The sequence below is a fragment of the Microtus ochrogaster genome, chromosome 18 (assembly GCF_000317375.1).
Source record: "Microtus ochrogaster isolate Prairie Vole_2 chromosome 18, MicOch1.0, whole genome shotgun sequence".
NCBI classification, from domain to species: domain Eukaryota; kingdom Metazoa; phylum Chordata; class Mammalia; order Rodentia; family Cricetidae; genus Microtus; species Microtus ochrogaster.
In genome coordinates this window covers 45,385,678-45,397,797 of record NC_022020.1, presented here as the reverse complement: position 1 = coordinate 45,397,797, position 12,120 = coordinate 45,385,678, and the positions used below count along the sequence as shown (strand labels likewise).

Here is a 12,120-nt window from a genome sequence, read left to right as displayed (position 1 = left end):
CCATTTCCCTTGCCACCAGAACTTCATCAGTGCCAATTTACAGAACTATGCATTTCATTTCCTTGGCTGTTTCCATAGATCCACACAAAGAGAAAGGTATACAATTCACACACATGGAAACATGGGGAATCTTATTTTCTAATACATAATGCATAAAAAGAAACCAAAGTCAAGTGATGCTTGTTAATCTAACAGGAACTCTGTTGATACGATTAAATGAATGCTTCTGACTCCACTGTCACCAATAGATCAAGTGCTGAAACTTTAAATTAGAATTAAACAAAGGGATATATTCTCTGTCACTCAAAATTTAAGACTATTGATTAGCAATAAACAATATCAATTTAAAAGTATAATTTTTCTTTGCTGGCTATTTGATGTTTATTAAAATGAAATTTTGTAGTTGAACAAAGTAACTCCATGTCAATCAAAAAAACATATTCCAAATCTTAAAACCCTTCATAAACATGGACTGTTTAGTTCTCACATGAATTTGATTAATTTTATCTATTTGTTCCATTCTAAGCTACACTTTAGGTTATAAATGCATATTTTTTTGTAAAAACAGTATGTTTCATATTTTCCACTTAAACATTGAAACAATCTTATATTTTCTTAACAAACAACAGGTACATATATTTGTGGAACATAGTATAATATGTTGACACATGCGTCTATTGTGAATTGATAAAATCAGGTAAATTAGGATATTTATTAACTCAAATATTTTTAATGTCTTTATGGTAAGAACATTTAAAACATCTAAGTTAGTTTGAAATAATCCCAACTATAGATACTACTTATAAGTTTGGAATAAGAAATGTCTTATCTGCTGAAGACAGCTAATTTTCTATAATTTCAGATATTAAAATCATATTTACAAGCCTCATTGAAGATTTTCTAAATGTAACATCAACTTTCTTAAGGTAACAACAGAATATGCTTCTGAACTCAAGAAAGGATTTTTGTGGATAAAGTACATTAGCTAGTTTAATATTAATTGTTTAGTAAAGAACAATAAATTGTAGGGGTGGGCAGAAGGGCTACTTACTTACATAAGTATATATTTCCTATTTAGAGACAAAAAATAACTGACATGCCACTTCCCACCTATTAATAGAAATTTATGAAGGAAGGAAAAAGAAATCCCAACATTCATCTGTTTATAAAAAGGTCAAAATATATACTTAAAGATGTCTGGGGTATTTCCATATGGGAAAACATCAAATAATAACCAAACCCTAGAAATTATTTATTATAAAACCATAATACATTTTTGCTGGCATTCAGGATTGTATATTTCAATAATTCATAAAAATATGAGTGCACTTTAGAAGAAGCATTGGAAAAATCTTCTAAGATGAAAATGTACACGGAGAAGTTATTCACTGATTACCAATTCATCCTTTTCAAAATAGTCATTATTTCTCATCTAATTCGTTAATGGCAGATATATTATATGTTACTTCATGCAACAACTCAAATTGGCTTTAACCATTTTCTTGTATTCATGCCTAAGTAATGAAACTTGCTTATAAAATGGGTTTGTCAGCCTTGGGGCAGTGGAAATGAGCTTTGAGAAAAGGAAAAGATAGATTGGATTTTCCTATGCATACATTTCCATAAAATTTTAATGGAACAGAGATATATTTTAAGATTATAGAAGAAGAGGAGCCACAAGATAGCTCGGTAGGTCAAGGTGCTCGCCACTAAGACTGCTGGCCCGATTTTGATCTCTGAAATGGACATGGGGGAAGGAGGGAACTGATTGTTACAAGTTGTCCTCTGACTTTCACATACTAAAAACTGAGTTAATTTAACAGCTGAACAAATGGGCAAATCTCACATGTAAAATAAAATAATCTGAAGGGAACCAAGTATTTTTTTTAATCTCAGGAATCACTTGTATTAAAAAAGCAAGAGGAAGAGTCTCATCTGAGGGGAAAGTGGGAAGGTATGTTTTTATGCTATATTCAACAGGAACTTACAACGTTACCCCTGTCAGTGCTTCAGTGGGAACTTAGGATAGTACTCTGGGAAGTTATAACATTATTCTGGTCACTGCTTCCATGGTGGTGGTGAGGACTTAGGACATTCTTCCTGCCATTGCATTCAATGGAAGCTTATAACAATTCTCCTGCTGTCACCTCCATTTCTATCCTAACATAGTCCTTTTGGAAAACTTTTTGATACCGCTGAAGTCTTATTGCACAGGCGTAGAAGAGTAATTAAATACTCCCATTCCTTTAACTGAGACATTGCTTATCATATATTTCCTGAAGTCATTTTTATAAATACAGCCAAGCACAAGTCTAGATGCCTGCTTCAACCCATGCTCACTGAACCACTGGTGATGGAACATAACATGATTAGTGAGCAATACAGTCATTTAATAAAACTCACCAGGAAAAGAATTTGGCTCGGTGTGTGTGTGTGTGTGTGTGTGTGTGTGTGTGTGTGCAGGCTAGATATCCATGTCATGTGTCTATTGCTCTCCGTGTTCTATTTTGAGACTAGGTCTCTTATTGAACTTGATTCAGCTAGACTGGCTGGGCAGCAAGTCCCAGGGAGCCTCCCCCGCTTGCACACTGATAGGATTCGGGTCTAGCTGCCTCTCTAACATTTATGTGAGTGATGGAGATTTAGACTTGGGATGTTGCACTTGTGCAGCACTCAGTTGTTTTGGGAACTCCTTCAACCAATAGCCTTTAATATACTGGCTCAGTTTAAGCATGCAGAGTTGAAGGATGCTTGGAGTTACTGTAAAAGGCATTAACCAACAGAGCTCTGGCAGCCTTCCTGAAAAAGCCGGGTAGTGGTGGCACACACCCAGCAATCGGAGGGCAGAGGCAGGAGGATCTCTGTAGATTTGAGGCCAGCCTGGGCTACAAGACCTAGCTCCAGGACAGGCTCTGAAGGTACAGAGATGCCCTGTCTCAAAAAAAACAATAAAATAAAATAAAGCAACAAAACAAAAGTCCAGGCAGCTGAAAGTCCCTAAAAGGGTGGACACAGTCAAGCAGACCAAACGTAAAGAGCTTGCCCCCTATGATGAGAACTGGTTTTACACATGAGTTGCTTCCACAGCAAGGCAACTATACCTGAGGGGTGGTGCCTGGTTGGTTCCATGACCAAGATCTATGGAGGATGGCAGAGAAACTGTGTCCGACCCAACCACTTTAGCTGAGGCTCCAAGAATGTGGCCCACCTTGTCCTTCAAGCTCTGGAGGGGTTGAAAATGTTAGGAAAGGACCAAGATGGGGACCACAAGCTAACACCTCAGAGACAGAGAGATCTGGACAGGATTGCTGGATACGTGGCAGCTGACAACAAGAAGCATTAGAACAAAGGATGCTGGGTTAGTAAATTGCCTCATTTATTAAAAAAAAAATGTAGGAGGGCAGCTGTGGTGAGCCTTGAAGTCTAGGGCACAGTGGAGCTGCCGCAGGTGCAGATCTTGGTGGTATTAGCAAATATTTAAACAAGAACTTTGAAGGCTGAAGTGGGCGCCAATTTGTTGGCACACAAAACAGTTCCACAGTAGCCTGGACTGGAATATAACTAAGGTTTATTTATTTGGGGATAAATTCACAGAAACAGTAGTGATCTGCAGTCCTCTATGTGCCTGGGAAATGGAACAGAATCCAGCCATCAAGAGGCCCACATGCCCTCTTTGTCTGTAATTATAGTACATATAACACCCAAAATGGGCTAGTATCTTAAAAGCTATTGGCTGAAGAATGCAATTTACCACAGCATGCAATTTACCTTACTGACTGAGCCATCTCCCTAGTCACTTGATCACATTTTTTTTTAAACTAAGAGGTTAACACTAATGAAATTCATACAGATAAGCTTTTGTAACAATAAGATGATGCATCACGGAAGGCAGAGCAGGATAAAGCTTAAAACATTTTATTAGTTCAAATATATCATTTGAAATGAATTATATATTGTGGCTTAAAACTGTAAGGAAACCACAGAAAATCTTTAAATTTGTCATTATCCAGATTCCCTTTTATTAATTTTCTATATAGAATGCCTGTTTCTGAAAAGTTATAAATTATATGAAACCATCAGTAAGTTGTTACTCTTAATTCAGAGCTCTTTGTATAGAACATATGAGTAAAAGGTTATCAATCTGTTCCAAAGTTTTTCTTGGATTATAATTGGAATTCATCATCATAATAATTAAAGATACCTTCACTGATGGTAACAAACACTTATAAGGTGTCTTACCAAAAAAGAAGCAAATATGTTAAGATTAGCATAACATGACTTTTTGATTTGGTTATTGGCCAAGGTTTGCATTTAAGAATTGGATACTTACACTTACATTCCTATATTTTAACAAATATTCCCCAAAATTCAAAATATTATGAAAAATAACATATTTTTTATAAAACACTGTGCTTTGCTGAAATACACTGCAAAAAGAGAGTCTAGTTTGCTTCATCTGACTGCCCATAACAACCAGCCCGTAGCTTTAAAATAGCCCATACTGAATATAGAGAGGAGATGTCCTATGGCCAGTGCTAATGATGGACAGGACTGAGAGCTCAGTAGTCAATGGCCCGCTGAGAAACCATGATCACACAGGGACTGAGTTCACGCAAGAATGAAAGCATGGGCTGGTGTTCCAACTTACTGAGCAAGGAAAGGTTTTTTTGGCCAAGCGCTATATATTATAAGATTAGATTGTGCTACAGAGGTCTAGATAGAAATAAGAAATAAAGTCCAAGCTTGAGAACCTAAAATTAAGAGCTCAGCTATTTCATAGTCTTCATTTTAAAGACAGTTACACTGAGCAGCATGACTTCATTCTATCCACAGACACAGCAAAGAGATGGGATTCAACTGGGCTTGCAGAAATAGTTGTGTGGCATATGGTAGAGGATGGGCATTGGAATGAGAAACACAACTGGGTGGGTATATGTATATCCCCTTATACATATATGCATGAATATACATGCACAGAGGTACTTCTGAAGGGCTGAGGGGATTTAGCTGAGCAAGACTCGAAGCTTGACAGAAAACACTAATGTTCAGATGTTTATGAATCCAGCCTAATTGTTAGAAGGTCAGAGAGAATTGTCAGCTTTTCAACACCCACAGTAATGTACTGAACAAGCTCTTTGCTTTTTCTACGGATTTTCAAAGCACACGAAGCTATGTAGTCGAGATCACTTAGAGCCTGTCAAGGGCATCTTAGTTTCTATTTTCTTCACAACAGCTCTGCAGAAGGTATCAGGTTACGCTACCTTTAAAGACAAAGAAGAAAGATTTTAAAAGTTGAACAATATGCCTGAAGTCAGGGCATAATGTGGGAAGAGCCAGACACTATCCATCACAAGTCTGTAAAACTGTCTGTTCTTATGCATCATCCTATTTTAACTGTCCATAAAGCTACTCCTATAAAAAAAAAATCCAAACTCCAATCTAATAAAGAAACCACTAAAACCATAAATGAAGTAGAAAATGAGATACTTACTTTTGAATCCGACATGACAATATGCTGCTAGTTCTAGATGCACTTACCCAAATGTTAAAACTTCAAAAAGTATCAAAATTGGGAATAAGGTTTTTGTCATGATATTTGCCTTTGAGTCTTTCAAAAAGGAAATTTCCATTTGAAAAAAAAACACATTCATAAGTGTCAAAGTGAGATTTGAAATGAAATGTTCTACTCAGAAGTGACAGCAACACTCGGGCTGAAATGTCTGTGGAAAGCATTGTGACCTCAGCTCTGAATTCTGTGCTCCTCACAGCTGACATCCTGGCTGGGGATGTGGTAGAGGGGCTATTGTCATGGGTCTCTGAGGCAAATAATAGAAGAGCAGAGAATCGTGATTTCCCTAAGACACAGCAACTCTTGAAATTCAGGCAGCGCCTTCTCTCTGATGTTTGCAGAATTCTTTAACAAACATAATCTCATCAATCCTCATAATAACCTTGAGAGGAAAAGAAATCCCAGCACTTAATGTCCTGCTTTGATGACTATAGCATATTAGACAAGTGAGTCCGGAGGGATAATGATGAAAGACAGATGAGACAGGATGTGAGAGATTGGGAGCGGGCCCTAGCCTGCTGGATTCCAGGATTCCTCCTTATCCTCTGCACTTCTTGATGGCCCCCAACAGATGCAGCTGATTTCTCCAGCCTGCTGTCTTTCATTCTTCTCTGAACCCCACAATACTGATAAAAGCATCAAGTCAGAACTGTCTGCTGCCTTTTGTATTTTGTATTTCTAAGGGCTACTCAGGAGCCCAGGGCTCTTCACTGGGCAAAAGTTAATGATGGTCTCCAACATCACCTATTTGAGATCTGAAGTCAGACAGCCTCATTTAAGATTCTACCGGAACTTCTTATAAACAATTTCCAATTCTCTGGTTTATTTATGATCTCTAAATCTCAGTTTTCTCACATATAAATGGGAACAATATTTCACTGTATTGCTATAGAGATAAAATATACACAAACTGCTTAGGCCTGTGACTAACGAAGATTAAGTATTCAATAGATGATAACTGTTCTAAGTATGTATTTATATTTTTGATTTCCTTAGAAATCATTTTCTTAGGGAGTTTCTATTTATTACATACAATAGCACTGATGAAATAGTCTCCAATGAACAATTTAGCATTAAACTTACACATCATACACACAGTAAACCTGGTTAAGCAGGCCAACTCAAAGGCCATACAAAATATGGATACTTCTGAATGATCGTCACTGTACTAAAATTTCCAGGATAACCTCAACTTCTGCTTTCCAATTACTTTAGTTTTCTTTCCTGTCTCTGTGATATGTCTGCTGAAAAAACCAAATTAGGGTAGAAGGTATTCATGCCAACTGACAATTTCAGGTTACAGTGCATCAGTGCAAAGTTAAGATGGCAGCCTAGTCCCACCCATAGTCCAGAGCAGTAAATGTATCTGTGCATGCTTACACTCAGGTCCCACTTCCATTCTTGAGCAGTTTAGAATCCCCTACCTAGGGAATGGTGTCACCCTCATTGGGTGGTTCTTCCTTTCTCAAAATGGTGATGAAGATAATTCTGAAAGATAATCCATAGGCTGACCTAAACCATAGACTGTTAAGATTCTCAGTCCATAGGCTGATGTAGACCATCAACTACAGTGATTCTCAGTCCATAGTGGAACCTAGACCATCAACTACTGAAATTCTCTTTCCAAGGAGAATCTATTCTATACCAAATTGAAAGTTGGATTATCAATCATGCCAGTATGGAGTTTTTGTTTATTTGTTTGTTTATTATGGATACAGTGTTCTGTCCGTATGTCTGCCTGCAAGCCAAAAGAGGGCAACAGATCTCACTGTAGATGATTGTGAGCCACCATGTGGTTCCTGAGATTTGAACTCAGGTCCTCTGGAAGACAGCCAGTGCTCTTAAATGATGAACCATCTATCCAGTCCCATAGAACTTCTTGTATCTAAATATAATATGCTTTAAGTCTAATTATCCAGCCTTTTGTTACCACCAATTACTGCACTTTTTGCGATATCTTGCCATATTGGTTATTACTGTGGTTCATAGGTGTCATAGCTGGGCAGGACTATTAATTTCTTTCCTTTCTAGGTAGCTTGGGTGGTATTTTCTGGAAGCATGGAAGACTGCAGGGTAGAGGCTTTCAGTTAAGATTTAGCTGAAATAAGACTAGCCCTGTGTCCTAAGAGTGTGGTGCCTTGAGCAATAGAGACTTACTTTCAATCTCTGAAGGCAAACAAGGTCAAAAACAATATTTTTGGAATCATTTGAACTACTCTGACCAACAACTAAAAAGGTGATTCTTGTGCCCGGGGTGTTTATTGGCTAGGATTCAGATGAGGGTCATTGTCAGTCCAAGTGACATAAGTCTTTATAATATATACACATATAAATAGACTTCTATGTATTATGTAGACTATAAAAAATGATTCCTTGAGCTTCATCAGACAACCTTTGTGTTATTTGCCTTTCATCCCTCATTTCCTCTATTGAATTCCTTCCCCTCTTTCCAGTTGAATACTTCTCTCCTTTTTTTCATTTCCCCTTCATATCACCAAATCTCCTGCCACTCCTCAATCAAGCTCCCCACCAGCAGGGTCCTTTTATACTGTCCTTGTTTCTGTGGTCATTCCATATTGTGATGTAGTTATAATTTAATTGAAAATGTGTACAGAGATAAAGAAAACAAAATAAAACACATACTGAAAAATACGTCCCAACTTCTGCCTCCCTTCTCACTGCAGGGAATGAACTCCCCTAGATTGCAGAGGGCATGCAGGAGCCCAGCACTGCACTTCCTCCACACTGAGTTGGTTCTAGGGCTCCCATAGATGTCTTTGCTCCTGCCAGTCAGTGCCAGTCAGTAGCCATCCGATGATATCTTACTGGTAATAATACAGCAGATGACTGTGTGACTGCTGTTCCTCTTCTATTCTCAGCGTACACTCCAGCCACATGCAGGTACTCCGGATGAGCTTCCCTCATCCATATTAATGAGCATTTTTCTACTTCAAAAGCTCCACTACAGGAAAAGACCACTGGCTATCCCACAAGACTTCCCCCCAAAGTTCCACATAAATCCCAGCAGAAGGAATGTAAGTTATGTTTCTTTGTTAATTCTATGTGTAAACTTGGAGAAAAAGAAAAATCATATCTGTATAGCTAAATATATACATTATTTCTTTAGAGAACTTTTTAAGTATGCATGGAGGAACATTTCCAAGCATATTAATCTCAAAGAAATGTTAAATCATTTAAGTGTGAAATTAAGATCAAGCATTCATGCATTCATTATCATCTATACACAAACATTTCTTACTGTTTTACTCCAGAAGATTTAGGAAACTCGAATGAAAAAAAAATAGTTCTTTTCCTTAGGGATTTATAAGCTAAATAAGGAATCAAAGTTTGTTCTCAAATAATTATAATGTGATGTGGAGTGTGATAGAGTCACAGGGAATATAAAAGCCAAGAGTCCTAAGATTACACAGAGAGATTTGAATGTGATCGGGAATGCTGGTTTTTAGAAGTGGGATTGAAGGTACATAGTAAAGAAACACAGACAAGGCAGCAAGAACCAAAGTCATCTCCTCCCAGCTTTCAGAATCAATGTGGAATAAGGGAACAATAGTAGTCATGCCTGAGGGAAGGGCTGTAGTTGCAGAGGGCAACTCTGCGAGGCGGAGCGTATATTGCAGGAAGGCAGCCAATGCTGCACAATTCCATGCATGTCATAGGTCAGCATCCATATGCACAATGAGGAAAGGCTTACCCGCTGCAAAGATATTGAGCACTGGCAGCTGGGGAGGTGATGATGCCTTTAAACAGGATGCTGAGAAAAAAATAAAACAATATCTCAAAAAAGATAAATTTGAGTGGTGTAGCATGAATTTGAAGTATTGGAATAAGCAGCAGAAATTATCCCAGGTAATATGAGTGGATGCCAGGGGTCAGCAAAGATCTCAGGAGGTGTGATCTTATGCCATGCACATGGTCCTTTTCTTTCTGGAGATCTTTCCCACCCCATTTGTATTTTAGCATTTATCTTTATTTTTATTGACAGAACAAAATGCTAAAAGAAAATTGAGGTTATGATCTTTTTTAAAAGATCTGACTCTCAGATTGAGCAGGTTTTATTTATTTGTTTGTTTGGGAAATAGATATTTAAGAAAGAAAGAAAAGAAGGAAGAAAGGAGAGAAGGAAGGAAGGAATTGTAAAATTATTGTAAAATTCTGACTCTGTATTCTTCATAATATCTACAGAATGTCTCACATAAGTAACAGCTGCTTGAGAAGCAACAGTTTGAATGAGTGGAAAAGGAAAGAACTCTCACTATATTATCTATGAAACATGAGCAGAAGGCATTGAACAGAGCCAAACAGGAGTAATTTTGGCACAATGAATGCAACTGCATAGGCTGAAGTAAATAAAATGCATGTGAACACACCAATATCTTTGAATTTCATATTGCTTCTTCTGAGTTATCACTACATTTCAATTAGTTATAAAATATTCTGAATACATGAATGTTCAACAAGCAAAATCTCTATGAAAACGATTTGGCTCAGAGTTGTAATAAAAGTGCTTGAGTTTTATCACAAGGGTTGATTTTTTATGCATAGTTATATACTAAGGTTGACTAATATTTTCTTCCTTTGGCCTTTAAAACAAAACAAAAATACTGATATTTACAACAAATGGTGCAACATTCTGAATGAGTGAAAGGCTTTACAATTTCAAACCCTTTATTCTGGTGAATCCTCAAGATAGTCCAGGAAGTGGGATCCTGATTCCATTTACAACTGATCAAAATAAAGATAACATACACAATCACATGACTATTCAAAGCTTGAATATGCTTATCATGTATCTATTTATTTAAATGTAAATTTCCATTTTCAGAAATGTGATTCTCTTTTGTCTTTGGTGTTTAAGCCAGGATTCCAATTCCATACAATAAGCACTGAATTTTAAATATAGTGATGATATAATTGGGAGTAGCAGTGTATATTATGTGAGTCTGAGGTTAATGGAGAAGTGAAGAAAGAACAATCTTAACACTTTTAACAAGTTATTTTTTTCTCCCAAGAGCATTACCAGAAAATATCTATTTTTTTTAATTTATTTATTTATTGAAGATTTCTGACCCCTCCCCATTTTTTAGAACTAGTAAATACCCGAATTCCAGATGTCATGGGGGTGTGAACATCACATAAAAATTATAATTTATAAAATGTCAAGATTTTATTTTCATTACTTCCTAGATATTGTGAACTAATTTGATAATAATAAATGTATACTCGCAATTCTCTGTTTTATTTGCATTTATATGATCCTAACAGCTTTATTCTACTAAGAATTTACAACACTGGGGCTGGAAAGATGACTCAGTAGTTAAGAGCACTTGCTGTTCTTGCAAAGACCTGTGTTCATTTCCTATCACCCCGTCAGGTGGCTTACAATTCTCTGTCTGGTGTTGGAAGTTCTTCTGTCTATGTGTTTATTTTATTGGTTAATGAATAAAGAAAACAGACTTGGCCTATAGCATGGGTGGAAGAAGGCGGAGTCAGAGAGAAGCCACAGGGCCACCGGAGTCAGACATGCCGGATCTTTGCCAGTAAGCCACTGCCACGTGGCGATATACAGATTAATTAGAATTGGGTTTAATTAATATGAGTTAGCCAACAAGAAGCTAGAGCTAATGGGCCCAGCAGTGTTTTAATTCACATAGTTTCTATGTGGTTATTTTGTTTCTCGGCAGCTGGGACGGACAAGTGACCTCCTCCTACATCTGTCACTCCAGTTCCAGGGGATTTCCCACCCTCTTCTGGAAGTTGAGTGCACTGCACACAGGCGGTACACATATAAACAAGCAGAATTTATGTCCTATCTTCTGGTAGGTAGTAGATGGTTTCTTTGTTACAAGGACTTAAGCTTTATAATTTGCATGCTTGCATGATACTTCTTTTCTGTATGTGTCTGTGTCAGCTTGACTTAAACTACAGTCAGCTGAGAATTTGAGAAGAAGGAACTTTAATTGGGAAAATGCCTCCATCTGACTGGCCTGTAGGCAAATTGTTAGGGCATGTTACTGATTAATGATTGGTGTGAGAAGGTCCAGCCCACTTGGGTGGTGCCACCCCTGGAAAGGGGGTCTTGCAAGGTGTAAGGAAAAGTAGCAGAACATGTACCTGAGGAGCAAATCAGTAAGTAGGTCCCTACACAGACTCTGCCTCAGTTCTTTCCCTGACTTCCCTCAAAAATGTATAGTGACTGGAACATGTAAGACGAATAAACTCTTTCCTCCCCCACGTTGCTTTTGGTTATAGTGGTTTAATCACTGGAATAAAAAGCAAACTAGGGATCTTGTTTTTTAAAAACAAAAACCAAAACAGTTAAATTGTCCAGTATTACAACATATCACAAGAATGCACAGGGTCAAGTGAAAAGGTCTGAACTCCAACTTAGAGGAATATTGTTTATTTTCAAACTAGCTCTTGAGAACTGGAGCTCACATTAGACTCAGTGTCTCACTCCTCTTGTCTCTGGCAAGAGAGATGGACTCTACTCTGAAGTGTGTCTTGAAAGCTATATAGTAAAAAATGCCAAA

At 37.4% G+C, this 12,120-nt stretch overlaps 1 protein-coding gene and 1 pseudogene across 1 annotated transcript in view; one reads left to right on the top strand and one right to left on the bottom strand.

The window, feature by feature from the left end:
* Chsy3 (chondroitin sulfate synthase 3) overlaps positions 1-12,120 on the bottom strand; it is a 228,842-nt gene that overhangs the window by 91,801 nt on the left and 124,921 nt on the right. The window lies entirely within an intron of this gene.
* Positions 2,748-3,343, top strand: LOC101992220 (annotated as a pseudogene).